This window comes from Taudactylus pleione, unplaced genomic scaffold (assembly GCF_031769625.1).
Source record: "Taudactylus pleione unplaced genomic scaffold, aTauple2 ptg002386l, whole genome shotgun sequence".
Lineage (NCBI taxonomy): Eukaryota > Metazoa > Chordata > Amphibia > Anura > Myobatrachidae > Taudactylus > Taudactylus pleione.
Genome location: NW_028286774.1, coordinates 18617 through 42688, shown reverse-complemented (window position 1 = coordinate 42688; position 24072 = coordinate 18617). Strand labels below are relative to the sequence as shown.

The 24072-nt window shown below is 46.5% G+C and overlaps 1 long non-coding RNA gene across 1 annotated transcript; it reads right to left on the bottom strand.

Moving 5' to 3' along the window:
* Positions 1 to 15584: 15584 nt before the first annotated feature.
* Positions 15585 to 20157, bottom strand: LOC148431355 (uncharacterized). The gene is made up of 3 exons (XR_015877190.1): positions 20102 to 20157; positions 18314 to 18398; positions 15585 to 15813 (listed from the first exon to the last, which is right to left on the bottom strand). It is a non-coding gene; the product is annotated as an uncharacterized LOC148431355 (long non-coding RNA).
* Positions 20158 to 24072: the final 3915 nt, after the last annotated feature.

Here is a 24072-nt window from a genome sequence, read left to right as displayed (position 1 = left end):
AACCTGATGCTCCTCTCAGCGGCTTCCTCACCGGCGCAGCCTTTTCTTTCCAGAAGAGCTTTTCATGGCTATACAGCATTAGTACATGATTACATTTTATTTTGTATCACAATAAGTGGTGATAAACATATAAAGGTTATTGGGGCTCGTTGCCAGTAATTGATACATTGGCCCCAAATTATGCACTACTGACATAATTCACTTAGGGAGAGAGTATGGAAGTGTTGCCCATAGCAACCAATCAGATTGCAGCTATCAGTTTTTAGATTGCTCATAAATAAGAGCTCTGCTAGTAGCTGATTGGTTGCTGTGTGCAATGCCGCCACTTGTCCTCTTTAGAAGGTTTGATACATCTCCCCCTCAGGGCCTGAGTCCTGGTGAGCTGCATAAACAAAGACCTGTGGTCACATGTGCAGTGTGGACCAATCATACACATCTTAATCATGAATAATGTATCACAGGCCTGATCTACTCTGGTATATTATCCTCAGGCCATGGGCATACAGGATTTGGCATTCTTACTGTGCCTGTGAGTGCTACGGGCCTGTGGTGGTGAGATATTCACCTTTTCATTGACCACCAGTAACAGCCTTATATCAGGGGAGAGGAGGAGCAGGAACTCTCAGTGGCTAATGCTATATTATTATTATTATTATTATTATTATTATTATTATTATTATTACAAATTGAGCATGATCAATGTCAGGTTCCATTATTAATATTTTGAAGCTCAATACAATGATACAATGTTTATATTAAACTCTCTAAGGGCTGCTGTCAGCCTGTAACCAGTAGGGTTAATGGTAGTTGTTTTGTGACCCTAGTCCCACATGCATCTGCTGATGTAAGCTGTGCAGATGCTTCTGTTGCTAGAACAAGGCGATCTTGCTCTAAGACGTTGTTGTTCAAATCTGCGTAGGGCATTTAGTGACATGGCAGATAGGTGGTTATTGGGCGTATAAACTTCAATCAGGTGGCCCACCCCAATTAATATTTATTATTTATGATTGAGGCAGCACTGCCCCCTATTGCTAATTAAAGTGGGGTATTAATGTATGTGTTCTGGGAAGACACCTCCCCTAATTTCAAGGGGATAAAAGGAATATTCATGCAACACATGTTAGAACTTTGTGACTGGAGCCAAAATGGATGGATGTTGTCTACTATCCACATTCTTCAATCTGGGTGTCTTATTAAGACAAAGTGGGTTCCCCAGGGATCAATGCATTGAATATAAATCTTACCTAAGTATATATTTTAGAGTATTTACCTCTTCTGCTATATATATATATTAGGGGTGAGCGGGTTCGGATTTCTGAAATGCGAACCCCCCAGATCCGAGGCCGATCCGAGTCAGGCTCGACTTTTCCCGCCTGACTCGGATCTGAAATCGAGGCAAAACGTCATCATCCCGCCTTCCGAGTCTCGTGGGTTTTGGATCCTATATAAGGTACCTGCGTCGGCGCCATTATCTCACTCGGCTGTGGATAGTGAAGAGGGAGGGTGGGAGTTAAGGCTGGCTGGGCTGTGTAGTGTAGTGTAGTGCAGAGTAGTGTTGTGCTGTGCTGTGCTGCGCTGTGCTGCTGTTGTCCACTACTTCAAAGTCCATAGGGGCTGGCTGTGTTGTGCTGTGCTGCTGTTGTTAATAGGGGCTATGTCCACTACTTCAAAGTCCATAGGGGCTGGCTGGACTGTGTTGTGCAGTCAGTTCTCCATAGGGGCTGTGTCCACTCCAAAGTCCTGTGCAGTGTCCCAGTCTTAAAGGGGTGCTGTAGTGTTGTCCAGGGGGTGCTCTGTCCATCAGGGGTGCTCCCCCTAAGTGCTAAAAAAATAATATTTTTTGTGTGTTTGTGAATTGTGTGCGCAGTAGCCGCACGTGCATCAACAAAGTAGTGCCAAGCGTGCGCCTGTGTCATAAGTAAAGGGCCGGCTGGCTTGACTGTTAAAGGGTGCTGTAACCCCCAAAGTACACTCCAGTCCAAACCAAAAAAAAAATTATTTTGTGTTTGTGAATTGTGTGCGCAGTAGCCGCACGTGCATCAACAAAGTAGTGCCAAGCGTGCGCCTGTGTCATAAGTAAAGGGCCGGCTGGCTTGACCGTTAAAGGGTGCTGTAACCCCCAAAGTACACTCCAGTCCAAACCAAAATAAAAATTATTTTCTGTGTTTGTGAATTGTGTGCGCAGTAGCCGCACGTGCATCAACAAATTAGTGCCAAGCGTGCGCCTGTGTCATAAGTAAAGGGCCGGCTGGCTTGACCATTAAAGGGTGCTGTAACCCCCAAAGTACACTCCAGTCCAAACCAAAATAAAAATTATTTTCTGTGTTTGTGAATTGTGTGCGCAGTAGCCGGACGTGCATCAACAAAGTAGTGCCAAGCGTGCGCCTGTGTCATAAGTAAAGGTCCGGCTGGCTTGACCGTTAAAGGGTGCTGTAACCCCCAAAGTACACTCCAGTCCAAACCAAAAAAATATATATTTTCTGTGTTTGTGAATTGTGTGCGCAGTAGCCGCACGTGCATCAACAAAGGAGCAGCGCCAAGCGTGCGCCTGTGTCCCATAAGTAAAGAGCCGGCTGGCTCATTTCTTAAAGGCTGGTGTAACCCACAAAGTGCACTACTCTCCAGCAAAAATAAAAAAATATTTTCTGTGTTTAGCCGCACGTATATATCAAATCGATATAACATAAATGGAGGACCAAACTTTCTCCGATAAAAATAAAATAGAGAAAGATCAAGAACCACTTCCTCCTAGTGCTGAAGCTGCTGCCACTAGTCATGACATAGACGATAACATGCCATCAACGTCGTCTGCCAAGGCCGATGCCCAATGTCATAATAGAGGACACATACAATCCCAAATGACAAAGTTCAGGAAAGTGACCTTGAAAAAAACATTTAAATCATCTGAAGAGAAACGTAAACTTGCCAATATGCCATTTACGACACGGAGTGGCAAGGAACGGCTAAGGTCGATCCCTAGTATGTTCATGACTAGTGGTTCAGCTTCACATGACGATGGAAGCCCTCCTCCCACTAAAAAAATCAAAAGAGTTAAGCTGGCAAAAGCACAGCGAAGAACTGTGCTTTCTAAGAAGATATCACAAATCCCCAAGGAGAGTCCAAGTGTGGTGGTGGTTGCGATGCCTGACCTTCCCAGCACTGGACGGGAAGAGGTGGCTCTTTCCACCATTTGCACGCCCCCTGCAAGTGCTGAAAGGAGCACCCACAGTCCACTTGCTGATATGCAAATTGAAGATGTCACTGTTGAAGTACAACAGGATGAGGATACTGGTGTAGCTGGCGCTGAGGAGGAAGTTGGCGAGGAGGATTCTGATGGTGATGTGGTTTGTTTAAATCAGGCTCCGGGGGAGACAGTTGTTGTTCGTGGGATGAAAAAGCCCATCACGGTCATGCCTGGGCAGAAGACCAAACATTCCACCTCTTTGGTCTGGCAATATTTCTATCCAAATCCGGACAACAACTGTCTTGCCATATGTACCTTATGTAAAGGTGGAATAAGTAGGGGTAGGGACGTTAACCACCTAGGAACATCCTCCCTTATACGGCACCTGCAGCGCGTTCATAATAAGTTACTGTCAAGTATAGAAACTTTGGCTAAGACCGTAAGCAGTCCAGGGACACCTAAATCCCGTTGTCCTGTTGTATCCAAGCGCCTGCAAACCACACTGTCAACTCCCTCCTCGTCAATTTCCTCCTTAGTCAGGATCGGAAGTAGTCCTGCAGGCCATGTCACTGGCATGACTGACTCTCCTATCCGGGATTCCTCCGGAGGATCCTGCATTGCTACGCCTCCTGCTGCCGCTGCTGCTGTTGCTGCTGCTGGGAGTCGTTCATCATCCCAGAGAGGAAGTAGGAACACCACTACTTTTACTAAACAATTGACCCTCCAACAGTCCTTAGCGAGGAGGATGAAGTACGACAGCAGTCATCCTGAAGCAAAACGTATAACTGAGGCCTTGACTGCTATGTTGGTGTTAGACGTGTGTCCGGTATCCGCCATTAGTGCAGTGGGATTTAGACAATTGCTGGAGGTAGTGTGTCCCCGGTTCCAAATCCCGTCTAGATTCCACTTCACTAGGCAGGAGATACCGAGACTGTACAGAAACGTCAGAAAAAGTGTCCTCAGTGTCCTGAAAAATGCCGTTGTACCCAATGTACACTTAACCACGGACATGTGGACAAGTGGAACAGGGCAGACTAAGGACTATATGACTGTGACAGCCCACTGGGTAGATGTATCACCTTACGCAGCAACAGCAGCAGCGTCACCAGTCGCAGCATCTCAGAAACGCCAGCTCGTTCCAAGGCAGGCTACGCTGTGTATCACCGGTTTCAGTAAGAGGCACACCACCGACAACCTCTTAGAGAAACTGAGGGAAATCATCGCCCAGTGGCTTACCCCACTTAGACTCTCCTGGGGATTTGTGATATCTGACAACGCCACCAATATTGTGCGGGCATTACATCTGGGCAAATTCCAGCACGTCCCATGTTTTGCTCACACAATAAACTTGGTGGTGCAGAATTTTCTGAAAAGCGACAGGGGCGTGCAGGAGACGCTTTGGGTGGCCCGAAAAATTTCAGGCCACTTTCGCCATTCAGCGACTGCGTGCCGAAGACTGGAGCACCAGCAAACACTCTTGAACCTGCCCCGCCATCACCTGAAGCAAGAGGTTGTGACGCGGTGGAACTCAACCCTCTATATGCTTCAGAGGATGGAGGAGCAGCAAAAGGCCATTCAAGCCTATACATCCACCTATGACATAGGCAAAGGAGGGGGTATGCACCTGACTCAAGCGCAGTGGAGAATGATTTCCGTGTTGTGTAAGGTTCTCCAGCCCTTCGAACTTGCCACACGTGAAGTCAGTTCAGACACTGCCAGCTTGAGTCAGGTCATTCCCCTCATCAGGCTTTTGCAGAAGCAGCTGGAGAAAGTGAAGGAGGAGCTAAGATGGAGCGATTCCGCTCGGCATGTGGGACTTGTGGATGAAGCCCTTCATTCGCTTTGCCAGAATTCCAGGGTGGTCAATCTGTTGAAATCAGACCACTACATTTTGGCCACCGTGCTCGATCCTAGGTTTAAAGCCTATGTGGTGTCTCTCTTTCCAGCCGACACAAGCCTGCAGAGGTGCAAAGACCTGCTGGTGAATACACTGTCAGCTGAAGCGGAACATGACACGTCAACAGCTCCTTCTTCATTTTCTCCCGCAACTGGGGCTGCCAGGAAAAAACTTAGGTATCCTAAGCAACCCGCTGGCGGTGATGCAGGGCAGGCAGGACCAAGTTTGGACATCTGGTCCGGACTGAAGGACCTGGCAACAATTTCTGACATGTCTACTGTCACTGCATATGATACTGTCACCATTGACAGAATGGTGGAGGATTACATCGGTGACAGCATCCAAGTAGGCATGTCAGACAGTCCATACCTGTACTGGCAGGAAAAAGAGGCAATTTGGAGGCCCCTGTACAAACTGGCTCTATTTTACCTGAGTTGCCCCCCCTCCAGTGTGTACTCCGAAAGAGTGTTTAGTGCAGGCGGGAACCTTGTCAGCAAAAGGCGTAGGGGGTTGCTTCCACAAAATGTGGAGAAGATGATGTTCATAAAAATTAATTATCAACTCTTCCAGGGAGACCAGCCTCCAGAACATACAGAGGGACCTGTGGTGGTGGATTCTAGCGGGGACAAATTAATACTCTGTGAGGATGAGGATGTACACACTGAAGAGGGTGAGGAATCGGTGAATGAGGAGGATGAGGATGACATCTTGCCTCCGTAGAGCCAGTTTGTGCAGGGACAGATTAATTGCCAGCTTGTTTTGTGGGGGCCCAAATGAACCAATCATTTCAGCCACAGTAGTGTGGCAGACCCTGGCGCTGAAATGATTGGTTTGTTGAAGTGTGCATGTCCTGTTTATACAACATAAGGGTGGGTGGGAGGGCCCAAGGACAATTCCATCTTGCACCTCTTTTTTTTCTTTGCATTATGTACTGTTTGGGGCCTAGTTTCTGCCATCCAGTCTGCCACTGCAGTGTCACTCCTAGATGGGCCACGTGTTTGTGCCGCCCACTCCTGTCACTTAGCATAGTCATACAGCTACCTCGGTGCAACCTTTTGGACATAAAAACACTATTGTGAGGTGTGAGGTGTTCAGAATAGAATGAAATGAGTGGACATTAAGGTTATTGAGGTTAATAATAGCATTGGAGGAGATAAACTAACACATTCTGTGATTTTAGCTGTTTTTATGATTTAAAAAAAAATAAAAAACAGATCCAAAACACAAAACCCAGAACCCAAAACACAGAAGGGTGGTTTTGGCAAAACCAATCCAGATCCAAAACACGAAGAAAGATCCAGATCCAAAACCAAAACACGAAAAGTGGCCGGTGCACACCCCTAGTTTCACCAAGAGGCACAGTTATAGGACTTGCTGCAGTATATCTTACTCTATGCCCAACTCTGAATCAGGCAGAGAACGCAGTGGTGCAAAGGACCAGGATAGAGTGAAGGTTATAGGTCAGATATTTTCTCACAGTCACCTTCGTACAATATATTTCATGGGTCTCTGTATGGGATGCAGTCAGGATACTGGCGGGCGCTATCCCGCCCGCCGATATCCCAGCACTTACATTCTGACATGGGACTAAAGATAGGCATCGAAATCCTGATGCCTATCATTAGCCCCACTACGGAATCCCGACACCCGGCATACCGAACAAAGGTATGCTGGGTGTCTTAGTGTCTAGGGGGGGAGGGTTAGGTTTAGGGATCCCCGGGGGACTTAGGGGGGGAGGGTTAGGTTTAGGGATCCCGGGGGTACTTAGGGTTAGGCACCCCATGGGAGGGTTAAACTTAGGGTAGGGGAAGGGGGGTTAGGCTTAGGCACCACTGGGGGAGGTTAAGGCTAGGCACTTCCCCGGGAGGGTTAGGGTGCGGGGAGGAGGTGGGTTAGGTTTAGGCACTAATGGGGAGAGGTTGTTAGGCACTAGGGGGGAGGTTAGGGTTAGGCCCCCAAGGGAGGGTTAGGAGGGGAGAGGGGAGGGTTAGCATACTTACTTTCAGCTGTCGGTTTTTGATCCGGCATACCGATTCCCTCTGTATGGACAGAATACACTGCATGGTATAAAGATAAATTGATCTCTTTTCTTTCCAGTTTCATCCAGTTTCAGTTATTTTGTCCATTCCTTAAATTTGCTGCCATTTCACATTAGTAAATGTGTCAAGTCTGTATTTTCATCTCTTACACTTTCCCTACAGAAGAGTTTTCCCTTCTTTATATGTACAAAATTAATAACTATAGTATTTGGTTTTAGTCTGTCTCTGGACTAACATTTTTTTTATTAAATAAATCCTAACTTCTTCACTGCTCCTGGAGCCACACTTACCTAATATATATATATATATATATATGTAGTATGTCCCCTGAGGAAGGAATGCAAACAGCTGTCGGGGCTTCCCAGGTTCAGAGCATGGCTCCCTGGCTGTTACCATCTAACGTCTATGCATTGAACTGCTAAGTATCACTTTATTATCATGCTTGAAGCTTGGATTGATCCCTGTACAATTTTTTCTGGATGCTCGATTCCATTTTTTTGGTTATTGAATATATTTAAACAGTGGCCCTGATTCATAGGCGCTCGCAAAAAACGAGCGCTCGCTCTGAATCAGGATGGGCATTTGTTTTTTTTAGTTGCGGCCTCTTGGCCACTCGCATAACTGTGGGTGACCACCCACAGCTTATGCGAGCAGCCAGGTGATGGTTACGATAGTCAAGACCATCGCGACTATCGGGCTTGCGACGAGACTCTTGCGGTAGGGTCTCGTTGCCGCAAGCCCCAGTGGACTTCCTGCTCTAATAGAGCAGGAAGTCCACCTACTGACATCACGAGTGATGTCAATAGGGCCACCCACAAACGGCAGGCGTTCCTGCAGGAACGCCTCCATTTGCCCAGCCACCCCCCCGCTCCACCTTCCAAACGGGGTGAACTGTCAATCAACATTGACAGCCGCCCCCTTTGGATGTGAGTGCCGGAGCGAGTGCTTTTTGCACTCGCTCCGGGGCTCGCGTGTGCGCACTGCCGAACAGTCGACCCGCTTGCGAGCGGGTCTGAATCAGGCCCAGTGTGCTGGTCTGGTTCCATCTTTTATGTTGCTGGCTCCTTATTTACTATTGCTATCAATATTTATGTGCTGAGCACTCCAGCTTGTGGACAATGTTTGCGGAGTGCGACCACGACTTGTATTATTTATATATATATATATATATATATACAGTCAGGTCCATAAATATTGGGACATTGACAGAATTGTCATATTTTGTCCTCTATTCACCACAATGGCTTTGAAATGAAACAAACAAGTTGTGATTTAACTGCAGACTTTCAGATTTAATTTGAGGGTAATTACATCCAAATCAGGTGAACAGTGTAGGAATTACAACGGTTTCTATATGTGCCTCCCACTTTTTAAGGGGCCAAAAGTAATGGGACAAACTAAACAATCCTAAATCTAACTCTCACTTTTTAATACTTTGTTGCAAATCCTTTGCAGGCAATTACAGTCTGAAGTCTGGAACGCATAGACATCACCAGACGCTGGGTTTCATCCCTGGTGATGCTCTGCCAGGTCTCTACTGCAAATGTCTTCAGTTCCTGCTTGTTCTTGGGGCATTTTCCCTTCAGTTTTGTCTTCATCAAGTGAAATGCATGCTCAATCGGATTCAGGTGACGGGATTGACTTGGCCATTGCATAACATTCCACTTTTTAGCCTTAAAAAACTCTTTGGTTGCTTTTGCAGTATGCTTCGGGTCATTGTCCATCTGCACTGTGAAGCGCCGTCCAATGAGTTCTGAAGCTTTTGACTGAATATGAGCATACAATATTGCCCGGAACACTTCAGAATTCATTCTGCTGCTTTTGTCAGCAGTCACATCATCAATAAATACAAGGGAACCAGTTCCATTGGCAGCCATACATGCCCACGCCATGACACTACCACCACCATGCTTCACTGATGAGGTGGTATGTTTTGGATCATGAGCAGTTCCTTTCCTTCTCTTCTCTTCCCATCACTCTGGTACAAGTTGATCTTTGTCTCATCTGTCAATAGGATGTTGTTCCAGAACTGTAATGGCTTTTTTAGATGTTGTTTGGCAAACTCTAATCTGGTCTTCCTGTTTTTGTGGCTCACCAATGGTTTGCATCTTGTGGTGAACCCTCTATATTCACTCTTGTGAAATCTTCTCTTGATTGTTGACTTTGACACATATACATGTACCACCTGGAGAGTGTTCTTGATTTGGCCAACTGTTGTGAAGGGGTTTTTCTTCACCAGGGAAATAATTATTTTGTCATCCACCACAGTTGTTTTCCGTGGTCTTCCGGGTCTTTTGGTGTTGCTGAGCTCTCCGGTGCGTTCTTTCTTTTTAAGAATGTTCCAAACAGTTGATTTGGCCACACCTAATGTTTTTGCTATCTCTCTGATGGGTTTATTTTGATTTTTCAGCATAATGATGGCTTGCTTCACTGATAGTGACAGCTCTTTGGATCTCATATTGGGCTCTATTTATCAACATTATTTTTACTAAAATAATGTGAAAAAGGGTGTTTTCACACCCTTTTCACATTATTTTAATATCACATGAATGTACTAAAGGGCAATTGGAGTAGAATTCTCAAAATTCTACTCCAATTCCTAAGTATCACATTTTTTTAGTGAGCAGATCGCATTTCCCACAATTGTAATGGGAAATGTGATCAGCTCACATTTACTAAGCTGCAATTGTAAAAAAATATCACCTGGAGGCTGTGTGATAATAACGCCAGCTCCACATGTCGTAATGCAGTCTCCCTCTCTGCAGATGCGATGTGTCTGTGCTCAGCCTCAGTAGCTCCCTCCCCCTCTCCTGCTCTCCCCCTGCTTCCTTCCCCCGGGCCGTGTGTACACAGCAGCAAGCAGCAAGACTCCCATTCCAGTGACTGTTCTCCTGCATAACTATCTGGTTATAGATATCAGTTACACATTGCTGTTTAGTTTGTCTGCAGAAATAGGAGGCATTCCTTTGTCAGTTGCTTCTAATATCTAGGTTTTGTCTAGTGACATCTGTATATTATGCTATATGAATTAAATGTCTGCCTGTGCCATATGCATATTATTTTATATGTATGTGTATATAATTAACAGCATGTAGCCAATATTATTTTAATATTTTTCTTACATATAAATATATTTTTATTGAGGGTTGCTGACATGCTATGTTATATCTATCTATCTATCTATATTTTTTATATATATATATATATATATATATATATATATGTATGTAATTGCTAGCATGCAGCTATAATTTGTATATCTGTTTGCTCACATCCATGTATGTATGTCATGTCAGTATGTTATTTCATAGCTTTCATTATTCGATTTATGTATATTATTACACTGCAGGCGTTATTTTATCTAAGCAACTTTTTTGTTTGTTTATACTGTAAATGGTCATGTATGTTTATAATGATAGTTCTAAAATAAATACACTGGAACTTTTATTTTTGGTATTGTATTGATCATGTTATCTCTCTGTCACATTTGCAATACGATCTGGGCACGATCATAGCGCCAATGGTCACATTGCAGTATGTGATCATACCACCTGGATCTATGATATGGCACCTGCAGGGATGTGGGTTCCGAAAGGAGCCCGTCCCTGTGAAGTGCCAGGAGTGAGGTGACCACATCAGCAGTCTTTTCACTCCTGTGCCAGGACTCCAGCGCATGCGCGGTCTACAGACTACGCATGCCCAGGGACCATTGCTTGGTGACCGGTAATTTTTGTGACGTGTAGTCCAGCAGCTAATGCCACCCTCAGATGGCGTTAGCTGCGGGGACCAATTTGGTCAATCTGGCAGCAACTCCTTCCCCATAGAAACCTATGAGGGTTGTGCTGCTGATGGATTTGGAGGAATCGCAGCAGATACCGCGGATATCTGCTGCACTCCTTCCATAATATCACGTCTATTCATAAAGAACATGAAGTGGCTCACGATAAATTTCACTATATATTGCATCACATCGATGCGATATATAGTAATGTTTAATAGCTATTCATGTGCACTTACCTGTCCAGCGTCTTCGGCACTGTCCAGCCTATCCGCAATCCCTGGGAGCAGTGAGAATACAGACATATCTGGAGCCCGATATGTCTGTATTCTCACTGCGCATGTGCCAGGATCTGAGCAGCAGGTCAGGTCAGACCAGCTACAATAGGCGCTGAGAAAAGGGGATGGCAACAGCGCCGGGTGCCTGGCAGACAGCAGGGAAGTATGCAGCTTCCCTGCTCTGTTCGGCTTGCAGTACAGATTACTCCACCCTCATACGGCGAATCTATACCGCAGGACAGGAACAGAAAGCAGATTCATACACAAAGCAGGGGTGCCGCTGGAGAAGGAATACCCTTCTCCATGGTAACCCCCTCTGTGAATCGCCAAATATGTACTCTTAGGGGTCTAATCATGATGTAACTTACTGTGGTCTGTTCGCACTCCAAACTATTAACAATCTAACGCCGTGGAATCCAGAGCAATTCAGCATTGCTCCAGTGCGGTGACAGCTGATCTCAAAATACGCTGTCACCGCAAGCAGCTTCACTGCTCCAGTCCAAAAGGAGCAGTGACTCTAGTGCGCATGCGTGACCTACAGGTCACACATGCACACAAAAGCCCCAACGTCCAGCGGACAGAGCCAGACAGGGACGGAGGGATATGAAAGGATCCATCTTCGCAACCCGGGACTCCTTCCAATAGAGAAGAAGTGGGTTGCAAGCACGGAGCGGGAGCACTCGCCATTGGAGCTTGATGAATTCTGTCCCCACTAGTGTATGGGGACAGTGGGCCATTCCGCCAGATGAAGGTAAGCCAGGCTTGCCTACCCTCCCGATTTGGCCGGGAGCCTCCCAATTTTCGGGTGCCGCTCACGGCCCCCCGGAAAGGCAGGCAAGCCCCGTCCCCTGCTTCACAATGGCGAGAATAACGGCATTGTGAAGAGGGGGCGGGGCCACAATGACACGATCGTGCGGCTCCACCCCCAATGTGACGTCACTGGCCGCCCCCACTGTTAGCCGACAATCAGCTCCCTCCCGGGAGGCTGGAGCTGATTGTCGGCAAGTATGAGGTAAGTAGGAGATATCTGTGATACTAGTGTATGGGGACAGCGGGCCATTCCGGGAGAGGAAGGTAAGTAGGAGATATCTGTGATACTAGTGTATGGGGACAGCAGGCCATTCTGGGAGAGAAAGGTAAGCAGGAGATATCTGTGATACTAGTGTATGGGGACAGCGGCCATTCCGGGAGAGGAAGGTAAGTAGGAGATATCTGTGATACTAGTGTATGGGGACAGCGGCCATTCCAGGAGAGAAAGGTAAGCAGGAGATATCTGTGATACTAGTGTATGGGGACAGCGGCCATTCCAGGAGAGAAAGGTAAGCAGGAGATATCTGTGATACTAGTGTATGGGGACAGCGGCCATTCCGGGAGAGGAAGGTAAGTAGGAGATATCTGTGATATCGTCTGCTTTACCTTCTTGATGACTGGTACAAAAACTTAATTTTTACAATTGTAGGTGAAAAAGTTAATTTTCACCAGCTTTTGTAAAAATTAACTGATGATGAATAGGCCCCTTGGACTGCTGTATGCATAAATTTGACACCATGAGACTAGCATTCTGATAGTACCCATCCTAGTGATCATGCATAAAGTGATAGCATCCGTGATAAATGTAATTTTATCTATAGACCATACTGTGGTTTCTTTTGAGGTTAGGATTTACTGCAATGAATTTGCAAGGCAGCAATAGATCAAAATGAAATTGCGGATCCTGCAGGCCACTTTAATGGGATCAAACGATAGTCTCTTTCTGGTAACAACACTTGTAGGTAATGATAGAACGCCATATGATTATGGCGTTTGCATTAAAAAAAAAAATAAAGCTGCTCCTTGTGTGTCGTGTAAATAACCATTCATATCAGGGGTGACTCAAGTGGCCGCCTGGCAGGGCTATTGGGCATGGCTCTGAGGCCTATGGGTGCAGCCGTAGTCAGCCCGTCTATGCTACACTAGGATGTAGTTGCTGTCCACGAAAGTGGGTCCTCTAACGCGTCTTCTACACATGCGATACTCACTGATGCTTCTTCCCATCATGCTGGGCTGCTGAAGTAGAGGTGCAGGCAGTCCAATAAAGGAGGAGGCAGATTAAAGGGGCCGGTGAAGGGGGTTGATGAGACAGGAAGAAGGATGCTGGAGTCACAGAAGGCTGCACCAACAGGAGTGTGTAGTTATGGGTCAATAGAGTGATCTGAAGCTTCAGTGTCAGGAACAGGATGCTGGTGTGATGGGCAGGATGGACTAACAGGGAGCAGGGGACTGCAGGAGCATGGAGTGACAGGGCAGGAGTTTAGAGTGACTGGAGGCTGGATTGACAGGGTGCAGCAGACTGGAGAGACACAAAGGGCATAGGCATGTGCAGAAGCCGACACAGGGTTTCCCACTTTGGCACTTCCCCTTACACTGGCTCATAGAATCTCGCACACCTCTCTCTCTGGAACATACCCTACTTGAACTTTTCTGACCACCCAGGTGAGTAGTTTATGTCCCAGTGGGAGGGGGAGATGGGGTACTACGTGCCCCAGCGTAGGATGAAGTGAATAAGCACAAAGCCCTGTGCCGGTTTTTGCGCATACTTATGACAAGGAGAGGTAGGCTTGACACAAACACTGGGCAGGAATTGATACAGGCGGCACGACTGGGTTGTATAATCATGAAAGTGTTTGCTTTCCTTCACAAACAGGCATCTTCTGGACCATGTGATCTCCTACATCAATTTTGCACACACCAAGCTACAAAATGCTTAACATACATCTTAGATGTTTAGGGGTCTGCGCATGCACAGAATCTGTCCTGCGCATGTGCACAACGGGTCCTGCGATCTTGCTCGCAGACCCCCAAGCCTCAGCATAAATGACATGCTGCAGCGTTTGTGAGGTGGAGTGTGGACATTGATGGTCAATGTTCTCGGATACAGAGGCATGTTTCCAAGAGGGACAAGACCAGGGTCTGCACTGGTGGACGCAGATTTTCTTTCCTCACAAGTGACTAGGACCCAGCTTGGCTGCGTTAAACTTCAGCCTCCACAGCCTGGCCAAAGGAGCAAACATTGCAACCTTTAGCCATGATGGTGATCCCTGGCTGCGACCTCAGTCCCAACGCTGATTTGCAGATGCAGCAAGGAGGTGTCTGTTCCTTAGAGAGACACCTACTCCTGTATGTGCATTTTAGATGTAGTTACACATCCGTTTGTGTGCAGCTATGCAATTCCATCCATCTCTGAATCCGGGCAAAAGCCCTCATCAAATATGGAGCAACAAACCCCGCTTGTTTTGGATTTGTCCTCAGTGAGGCCTGGCTATGTCTGAAAAAAGTGCTGTGAGGTTATACCAATTTTGAAGAATAAACTATTTATTAGTCTCTTTATTAAAGTGCACTCTTAATAGAGAGAGAGAGATACAGTATTGAAAAAAATATTTACCTAAACGATTTAATATACTGTCAATAATGCAGATTTCATCCCTCATATTATTTGACAAAACTGTATTCTATATGATACTGTAATTTCCAAAAAAGTATAAGCTACAATTACATTATAAATGTACTACAGGTCGAGTCTCCCATATCCAAAATGCTTGGAACCAGAGGTATTTAGAAAATCGGAACATTCTGTACTTCTGTGTGAAGATGTGATAAAATGATACAGATTACCAACAATTGCCATCATCTATTTATATCGACAAATCAGAAAGCAGATAGATCCACATACACGCAGATCTAAGGCTATGCCAGAAATTACCAAATTATTTTGCCTAGGTTTGAACTTCGTCAGGGCCACACAGTGACTCAATAGGATGAGTTCACCGGAATGAAAAGGGGGGTGTTTTTACTTTGGTCTGTCTTTTTCTAATTATAGATCGGATGGGACACCTGTTGTGATATTTTGACAAAAGTCCCAGTGAGTACTGAAACGGCACAGTGGGATGATGGCTTTATGAGAAAAAATGTTTTACTGCTGTCAATACAAGACTGTTGAGGGCACCCTTCTTTGGATAGAGATAGATTTGTGTGTGTATATATGTGTTTGTGTATATATATATATATATATATATATATATATACATACATACACACACACACACACACACATATATATATACATACATACACACAGTTATGTGAAACTTTTAGGCAAGTGTGGGAAAAAATGCTGCAAGGTGAGAATGCTTTTAACAATAGAAGTGTTAGTTTATTAAGAGAATGCAAAGTGTATGAACAGCAGAGAAATCTATATCAAGTCAATGTTTGGTGTGACCACCCTTTGCCTTTGAAACAGCATCAGTTCTTCTAGGTACGCTTGCACACAGTTTTTTAAGGAACTCGGCAGGGAGGTTGTTCCAAACATCTTGGAGAACTAAGCACAGATCTTCTGTCGATGTAGCTTGCTCAAATCCTTCTGTCTCTTCATTTAATCCCAGACAGACTCGAAGTGGAGATCAGGGGTCTGTGAGGGCCATATCATCACTATCAGGACTCCTTGTCCTGGAGAGCATTACAATAATGTGAAGCCTGGTGGATGTTGTTTTTTTTCTTTTATGCACCATTTAGAATCTTGCAAAATCATTGTATTCTCCGTATCAACTTGATCAGTATCTTCATATTAGTCTTGAAAAATTGCTTTCATTTGAAGACATATCCTAAAATAAAAAAGAGAATATTTCTCTTAAATGGATAATTTTGAGCAAAAAATTAAATAAAACATTCAAATAACCTTGAACAATGTAATGATTGTATTCAATTACTTATTATTTTCCTTTTAACGAGAGTTAAGTAGGGCAATATGCAGATGTAGCCGGCTACATCGTTGCTGCAATGTGTGCGCACGTGCATCGCGTGATTAAGAGCGGACAGCATTTGCCCATTGCAGTCAATGGCGGTCACGTGCGTACGCATGCCATAGACGCAGGCACATTAGTGGGATAGCTGAGCGTGGCTACATCTGTACATAATATATGTATATTTTTTTATTAAATGATGTACTCAAATATATCTCTTCAATAATATACTTGAGTAAAGTGTGCTATATAGTAACAACAGGAGAAGTTCTGAAGCTATTGGTGTAGTTTACAGCACGTAGACACATTTTTATCCACCTTGTCAAATTATTTGATTGTTATTGAGGTGGTATTAAAAACCTGCACTATTCTTTCTCCAATACAAATTCTAATTGAAACATACTTCAACTGTCTGTTACTACAGATTTAACAGCTCGCAATTGCATTGTAATCACACTAATTCTTCCCCAGCTAGCTCAGTTGTGCTTGTCCGCTTTTGATGTCAGACATAAGCACATGCACAAATAGAAGCAACTGGTTTGGGGTGTGAACCACCTTTTATTTTTCCTGGTATTCATTTTGGACAAGTAGTAAACTATGACCCTGAATAAAGGTATTTTTTTATGTAAAAATGTAAATATTTTCTAATACTTTTAAAAATTTTCAAACAATAAAATAAGTTGGATAAAGAGTAGTTTGAAATTAGAATTATTGAGATAGTTAGGAAGAGAGAGATTATTGTAGAGTGCAAGGTGCATGAAGTAATGTGGGTGAGGAGAGAGAGGAGGGTGTATAAGAACCAAGGAATAGAGGGAGACATGCGGATAGAGGGGATAAACAGGGCGGAATAAGAGACATGTAGGAATGCAGATGAGGAGAGAGACAGTAGGAAGTTATAGAGTCAGTGAGATGCGTGCTGTAGTGTGGTATAGAGTCAGTGAGATGCGTGCAGTAGTGTAGTATAGAGTCAGTGAGATGCGTGCAGTAGTGTGGTATAGAGTCAGTGAGATGCGTGCTGTAGTGTGGTATAGAGTCAGCGAGATGCGTGCAGTAGTGTGGTATAGAGTCAGTGAGCTGCGTGCTGTAGTGTGGTATAGAGTCAGCGAGATGCGTGCAGTAGTGTGGTATAGAGTCAGTGAGCTGCGTGCAGTAGTGTGGTATAGAGTCAGTGAGCTGCGTGCAGTAGTGTGGTATAGTCAGTGAGCTGCGTGCAGTAGTGTGGTATAGAGTCAGTGAGATGCGTGCAGTAGTGTGGTATAGAGTCAGTGAGATGCGTGCAGTAGTGTGGTATAGAGTCAGTGAGCTGCGTGCAGTAGTGTGGTATAGTCAGTGAGATGCGTGCAGTAGTGTGGTATAGAGTCAGTGAGCTGTGTGCAGTAGTGTGGTATAGTCAGTGAGATGCGTGCAGTAGTGTGGTATAGAGTCAGTGAGCTGCGTGCAGTAGTGTGGTATAGAGTCAGTGAGCTGCGTGCAGTAGTGTGGTATAGAGTCAGTGAGATGCGTGCAGTAGTGTGGTATAGAGTCAGTGAGCTGCGTGCTGTAGTGTGGTATAGAGTCAGTGAGATGCGTGCAGTAGTGTGGTATAGAGTCAGTGAGCTGCGTGCTGTAGTGTGGTATAGAGTCAGTGAGATGCGTGCAGTAGTGTGGTATAGAGTCAGTGAGATGCGTGCAGTAGTGTGGTATAGAGTCAGTGAGATGCGTGCAGTAGTGTGGTATAGAGTCAGTGAGATGCGTGCAGTAGTGTGGTATAGAGTCAGTGAGCTGTGTGCAGTAGTGTGTTATAGAGTCAGTGAGCTGTGTACAGTAGTGTGGTATAGAGTCTGTGAGATGCGTGCAGTAGTGTGGTATAGAGTCAGCTGAGTTGTGTACAGTAGTGTGTTATAGAGTCAGTGAGCTGTGTACAGTAGTGTGGTATAGAGTCTGTGAGATGCGTGCAGTAGTGTGGTATAGAGTCAGTGAGCTGTGTACAGTAGTGTGTTATAGAGTCAGTGAGCTGTATACAGTAGTGTGGTATAGTCAGTGAGATGCGTGCAGTAGTGTGGTATAGAGTCAGTGAGCTGTGTGCTGTAGTGTGGGTGAAGAGAGAGACAGAAGGGGGTATAAAAACAGCAATAGAACCCTTGAGGTGCATGAAGCAGTGTCAGCTACTCCAGGGGAGTCTATCACAAACATTTAATACTTCCACAAGTTAGTAGCAGGGTTAGAGGGAGGGTTAGGTTTAGAGTGCGGGGAGGGGAGGTAAGGTTCAGGTACTGGGGAGGGAGGATCAAGACACCGGCGGAAGGTGTCATTATCCTAAACCTGTCGGGATGCTGAGATCTCGTACTCATCCAAAATAAATACATAATATCTAGATACTTACAAGTTGGATCCGTGCAGGGCCTCTCCCTACAGCAACCAGCGCCGGACGTCTCAGGTCTCTGGAAATGCAGCAGCTGTCACTGATCCTGAAATGAGGGACAGGTTTTACTTGTGGCTGCAGGGGCATATAATAGTTCTAAGAGACTTAAATATCTTTTGTTTGCTCATTCGAATACACACATGCAGTCTATGCAAATGAGGTCAAAGCAGTTATGTGGCTCCCACATCCCACTCAGTGCCCACAATCTTCCCATTTGATCACCAAAACAATCTCACTGGCTTCCCACATCCTTCTCACTGCATACATTTATCTCATTTAGAATACATGTTCAGCTCCCTTATTTTTAAAAATATCACTCTCTGTCTATGCATGTACACTCTCTTCCCCTATATGCCTCCATGCTGCTATATATTCCCCAATCCCTACTGCTATGTGGTTTCCCAACTGTGATAGTCTGTGTTCCCTCATCCGCACCAATGTTTTTCCCCAGCCGCACCGCCCTGCTGAATCTGCAGTTAACCACAGGGTGTGATGGCATACCATATCTGTATTGTGTCAGACTTAATGATCCTAATTTCATTGCTTTTTGCAGTTTGTGTGGCAGAAAATCAATAGGTTTTGTGAATTTTCAGATCATGTCTAAGCAGCCTTAATGGGACATGTGAAACTGTAAGGTTATTTTTCTATGGAATTTCATAGCTTTTTTAAAATGTAATAACTATCAGGGTTTGGATGAACAAACCGGGCCACCTGCAGGAGAGAAGGGCAACAAAATGGTACACTAACGCAGGTGGAAGAGGTGACAGCACACAGGAGGTTGGAGGGCTCATTGGTAGTGTGTATGCACGTGAGAAAATCAAATCTATAAGTCACAGATGCACGAATGCAGCAGCGAGATCTATCTACGCATCTGTTAAAAATTTAAAGTGTAAAAAAAAAAAAAGCGTAGCCCCGCCCCCCAGAAACAACCAGCACCGGGCTTTGGAGCCGCAGTGCTGGTTGTGCTACATACAGCGGACAAATGACGTAGGGGTCCCCCGTATTAAGAACAACCAGCACCGGGCTTTTCAGAACCTGTCCTGGTTGCCGAAATACGGGGGACAAATGACGTAGGGGTCCCCCGTATTTAGCGCAACCAGCACAGGGCTCTGAGCCGGTCCTGGTTCTGGAAATACAGGGGGAAAAAATGCATAGGGCCCCCCTGTATTTCCCAGAACCAGCACCGGACTCCTTCTAGCGGGGGGGTGATGCCACAGCCAGGGGAGCCCTTTCACCGCAGCCGCAGCATCACCCCTGACCGCTAGTCAGCCCAGACCGGGGATCCCTGGGGAGTTGGGGACTCCCAATAGAGAGGTCCCCCTCCTCAGGGCACCCCAGGCCCAGGCTGATAGCCCGGGGCTATCCCCAGCACCCCTGGGCGGTGGGTGCTGGGTTGATTATGTCAAGTGTGGTGCATTTGAAAATATAAATATTGGCTTTTGCTGTGGAACTACAGTTCCCAGCAAGCCTCCACCGCCTGCTGGTACTTGGAGAACCACAAGTACCAGCATGCGGGGCATTATGAGCATGCTGGTAGCTGTAGTTCCACAACAAAAGCAATATTAATAAAACACACAACACACACCGTAGAAAAGTATAATTTTATTAAAACATACATGCACACACACATGTACTCACACATGCACACACACTATCTCACATACTTACCTATGTATCCCTGAAGCCAATCTGTCCTCTTCTCCAGTAGGTAATCCAAAGGTGTACCTGTAATAATAATTCCTTACTCACCTCCTCCTATGCGTAGATCTGTCCTCTTCATTCCAAAGTAGGCAAATCCTGTGTCCTGGCAAAATAAAAAAACGAATTACCCGGTCCCACGGACATTAGTAGTGTCCTCTAAGGACAGTACTACCCGAATGACAGCTACGCTGCGGGATTTTTTTTATTTATTTTTTTACACACAGGGGTAGGGGGTACAGGGTGACACACAGGGGTAGGGGGTCCATGGTGACACACAGGGGTAGGGGGTATAGGGTGACACACAGGGGTAGGGGGTCCAGGGTGTCACACACACACAGGAGTAGAGGGTCCATGGTGACACACAGGAGTAGGGGGTCCATGGTGACACAGGGGTAGGGGGGTACAGTGCTTCTCGGCCACTCACCACTCTGTGCTCCGATCCACCTCGGGGGGAGCTGCAGGGTGTTGGTGAGGGAGGCCCGCAGACCCAGGTACAGGCCCACTGCAAAGAAGAAATAAACAAAAAAACAGAGTTTACAAAACACCCACCGCTGCCCTGGCTGTTATACATTTAGCTACCCCCACCCACCCACCCCTGCCCTGGCTGTTATACATTTAGCTACACCCACCCACTGCTGCCCTGGCTGTTATACATTTAGCTACCCACACCCACCGCTGCAGCCCAAGTGTGCTACCGGCTACAGATGATCTCCCCGCCCGTCTGCCTCCACTGAACCACCGTCTCTGAGCCCCCAGTGGCTGCTTCCCAGCCCCCCTGCCCCTGGTTCACACTTACCTGTGCCGGGACCGGCAATCCGCGATCCTCTGACCAGACAATCTTCTGAAGACTGCCGTCAGCTGAGATGCAGTAAAGCGCCGGCCGGCACGTTCCTGCATCTCAGGTGACTGCAGCATCAGCTGATCGTCTGGTTAGAGGACATCACCGCTCGGACTCCGGTACAGGTTAGTCTGAACCAGGGGAAGCAGCCACAATGGTAGGAGATGCGGAGGGGTGGGGGGTCAGCATCGGTGAGCAGTGGCGGGGGAGGCTGAGGTTTCAGTGCTGGCACACTCGGGCAGCAGTGGGGCGGTGGTAGCAGTGGGGGGAAATGCTTTAGCCCCGGGGGAGATGAGGGAGCAGCAGTGGCGACGGGAGGGAGCCTATGCGCGGACACCTTATCACTGCCGACACCGACACACTGCTGGGATCTGTGCCCGGCGGCTGCTGGGGTGGGAGGGTGCCGGCGCTGCTGGGGGGAGGGCGGCTCAGATCTCCGGCAGTACCCGCTCTCTCCCCGGATACATGGTCCCCTATGGGAGGCGCTCCAGGGTCACTCAGCGGGGGGTGCTGGGCTCCTGTGGCCCCTGGTGGGGTGCGATGGGGACCCTTTTCTCAACTCTCCGGCCAATCAGACCTGGCCCTGTATAGCCCCTGGGTCTCCGCTGTCATCTCCTCCATGAAAAATCAGCATCAGGGGAGAGAGCAACTATTCGGGCTAAAAGGCAGCCATGTTTGTACACCCGTGAAGCCACAGCACATACACACCCTGCTGGAGGCTCCTACTGCGGCTGCGCAACAAGTACATACATACATAAACTCATATATACATACACATACACACACACATATTATATATATATATATAAATATATATATATATATATATAATATGTGTGTGTATCTATCTATATATATTAGGGGTGAGCGGGTTCGGATTTCTGAAATCCGAACCCCCCCGAGCCCCCCCGATCCGAGTCCGATCCGAGTCAGGCTCGACTTTTCCCGCCTGACTCGGATCTGAAATCGAGGCAAAACGTCATCATCCCGCCTTCTGAGTCTCGCGGGTTTTGGATCCTATATAAGGTACCCGCGTCGGCGCCATTTTCTCACTCGGCTGTGGACAGTGAAGAGGGAGGGTGGGAGTTAGGGCTGTGTAGTGTAGTGTAGTGTAGTGCTGCTGTTGTCCACTACTTCAAAGTCCATAGGGGCTGGCTGTGTTGTGCTGTGCTGCTGTTGTTAATAGGGGCTGTGTCCACTACTTCAAAGTCCATAGGGGCTGGCTGGACTGTGTTGTGCAGTCAGTTCTCCATAGGGGCTGTGTCCACTCCAAAGTCCTGTGCAGTGTCCCAGTCCTAAAGGAGTGCTGTAGTGTTGTCCAAGGGGTGCTCTGTCCATCAGGGGTGCTCCCCCCAAGTGCTAAAAAAATAATATATTTTCTGTGTTTGTGAATTGTGTGCGCAGTAGCCGCACGTGCATCAACAAAGTAGTGCCAAGCGTGCGCCTGTGTCATAAGTAAAGGGCCGGCTGGCTTGACCGTTAAAGGGTGCTGTAACCCCCGAAAGTACACTCCAGTCCAAACCAAAAAAAAAATTATTTTCTGTGTTTGTGAATTGTGTGCGCAGTAGCCGCACGTGCATCAACAAAGTAGTGCCAAGCGTGCGCCTGTGTCATAAGTAAAGGGCCGGCTGGCTTGACCGTTAAGGGTGCTGTAACCCCCGAAAGTACACTCCAGTCCAAACCTAAAAAAAAATTATTTTCTGTGTTTGTGAATTGTGTGCGCAGTAGCCACACGTGCATCAACAAAGTAGTGCCAAGCGTGCGCCTGTGTCATAAGTAAAGGGCCAGCTGGCTTGACCGTTAAGGGTGCTGTAACCCCCAAAAGTACACTCCAGTCCAAACCAAAAAAAAAATTATTTTCTGTGTTTGTGAATTGTGTGCGCAGTAGCCGCACGTGCATCAACAAAGTAGTGCCAAGCGTGCGCCTGTGTCATAAGTAAAGGGCCGGCTGGCTTGACCGTTAAAGGGTGCTGTAACCCCCGAAAGTACACTCCAGTCCAAACCAAAAAAAAATTATTTTCTGTGTTTGTGAATTGTGTGCGCAGTAGCCGCACATGCATCAACAAAGTAGTGCCAAGCGTGCGCCTGTGTCATAAGTAAAGGGCCGGCTGGCTTGACCGTTAAAGGGTGCTGTAACCCCCGAAAGTACACTCCAGTCCAAACCCAAAAAAAATTATTTTCTGTGTTTGTGAATTGTGTGCGCAGTAGCCGCACGTGCATCAACAAAGTAGTGCCAAGCGTGCGCCTGTGTCATAAGTAAAGGGCCGGCTGGCTTGACCGTTAAAGGGTGCTGTAACCCCCAAAGTACACTCCAGTCCAAACCAAAAAAAAAATTATTTTCTGTGTTTGTGAATTGTGTGCGCAGTAGCCGCACGTGCATCAACAAAGTAGTGCCAAGCGTGCGCCTGTGTCATAAGTAAAGGGCCGGCTGGCTTGACCGTTAAAGGGTGCTGTAACCCCCGAAAGTACACTCCAGTCCAAACCAAAAAAAAATTATTTTCTGTGTTTGTGAATTGTGTGCGCAGTAGCCGCACGTGCATCAACAAAGTAGTGCCAAGCGTGCGCCTGTGTCATAAGTAAAGGGCCGGCTGGCTTGACCGTTAAAGGGTGCTGTAACCCCCGAAAGTACACTCCAGTCCAAACCAAAAAAAAATTATTTTCTGTGTTTGTGAATTGTGTGCGCAGTAGCCGCACGTGCATCAACAAAGTAGTGCCAAGCGTGCGCCTGTGTCATAAGTAAAGGGCCGGCTGGCTTGACCGTTAAGGGTGCTGTAACCCCCGAAAGTACACTCCAGTCCAAACCAAAAAAAAATTATTTTCTGTGTTTGTGAATTGTGTGCGCAGTAGCCGCACGTGCATCAACAAAGTAGTGCCAAGAGTGCGCCTGTGTCATAAGTAAAGGGCCGGCTGGCTTGACCGTTAAAGGGTGCTGTAACCCACAAAGTACACTCCAGTCCAAACCAAAAAAAAAATTATTTTCTGTGTTTAGCCGCACGTATATATCAAATCGATATAACATAAATGGAGGACCAAACTTTCTCCGATAAAAATAAAATAGAGAAAGATCAAGAACCACTTCCTCCTAGTGCTGAAGCTGCTGCCACTAGTCATGACATAGACGATAACATGCCATCAACGTCGTCTGCCAAGGCCGATGCCCAATGTCATAGTAGAGGGCACA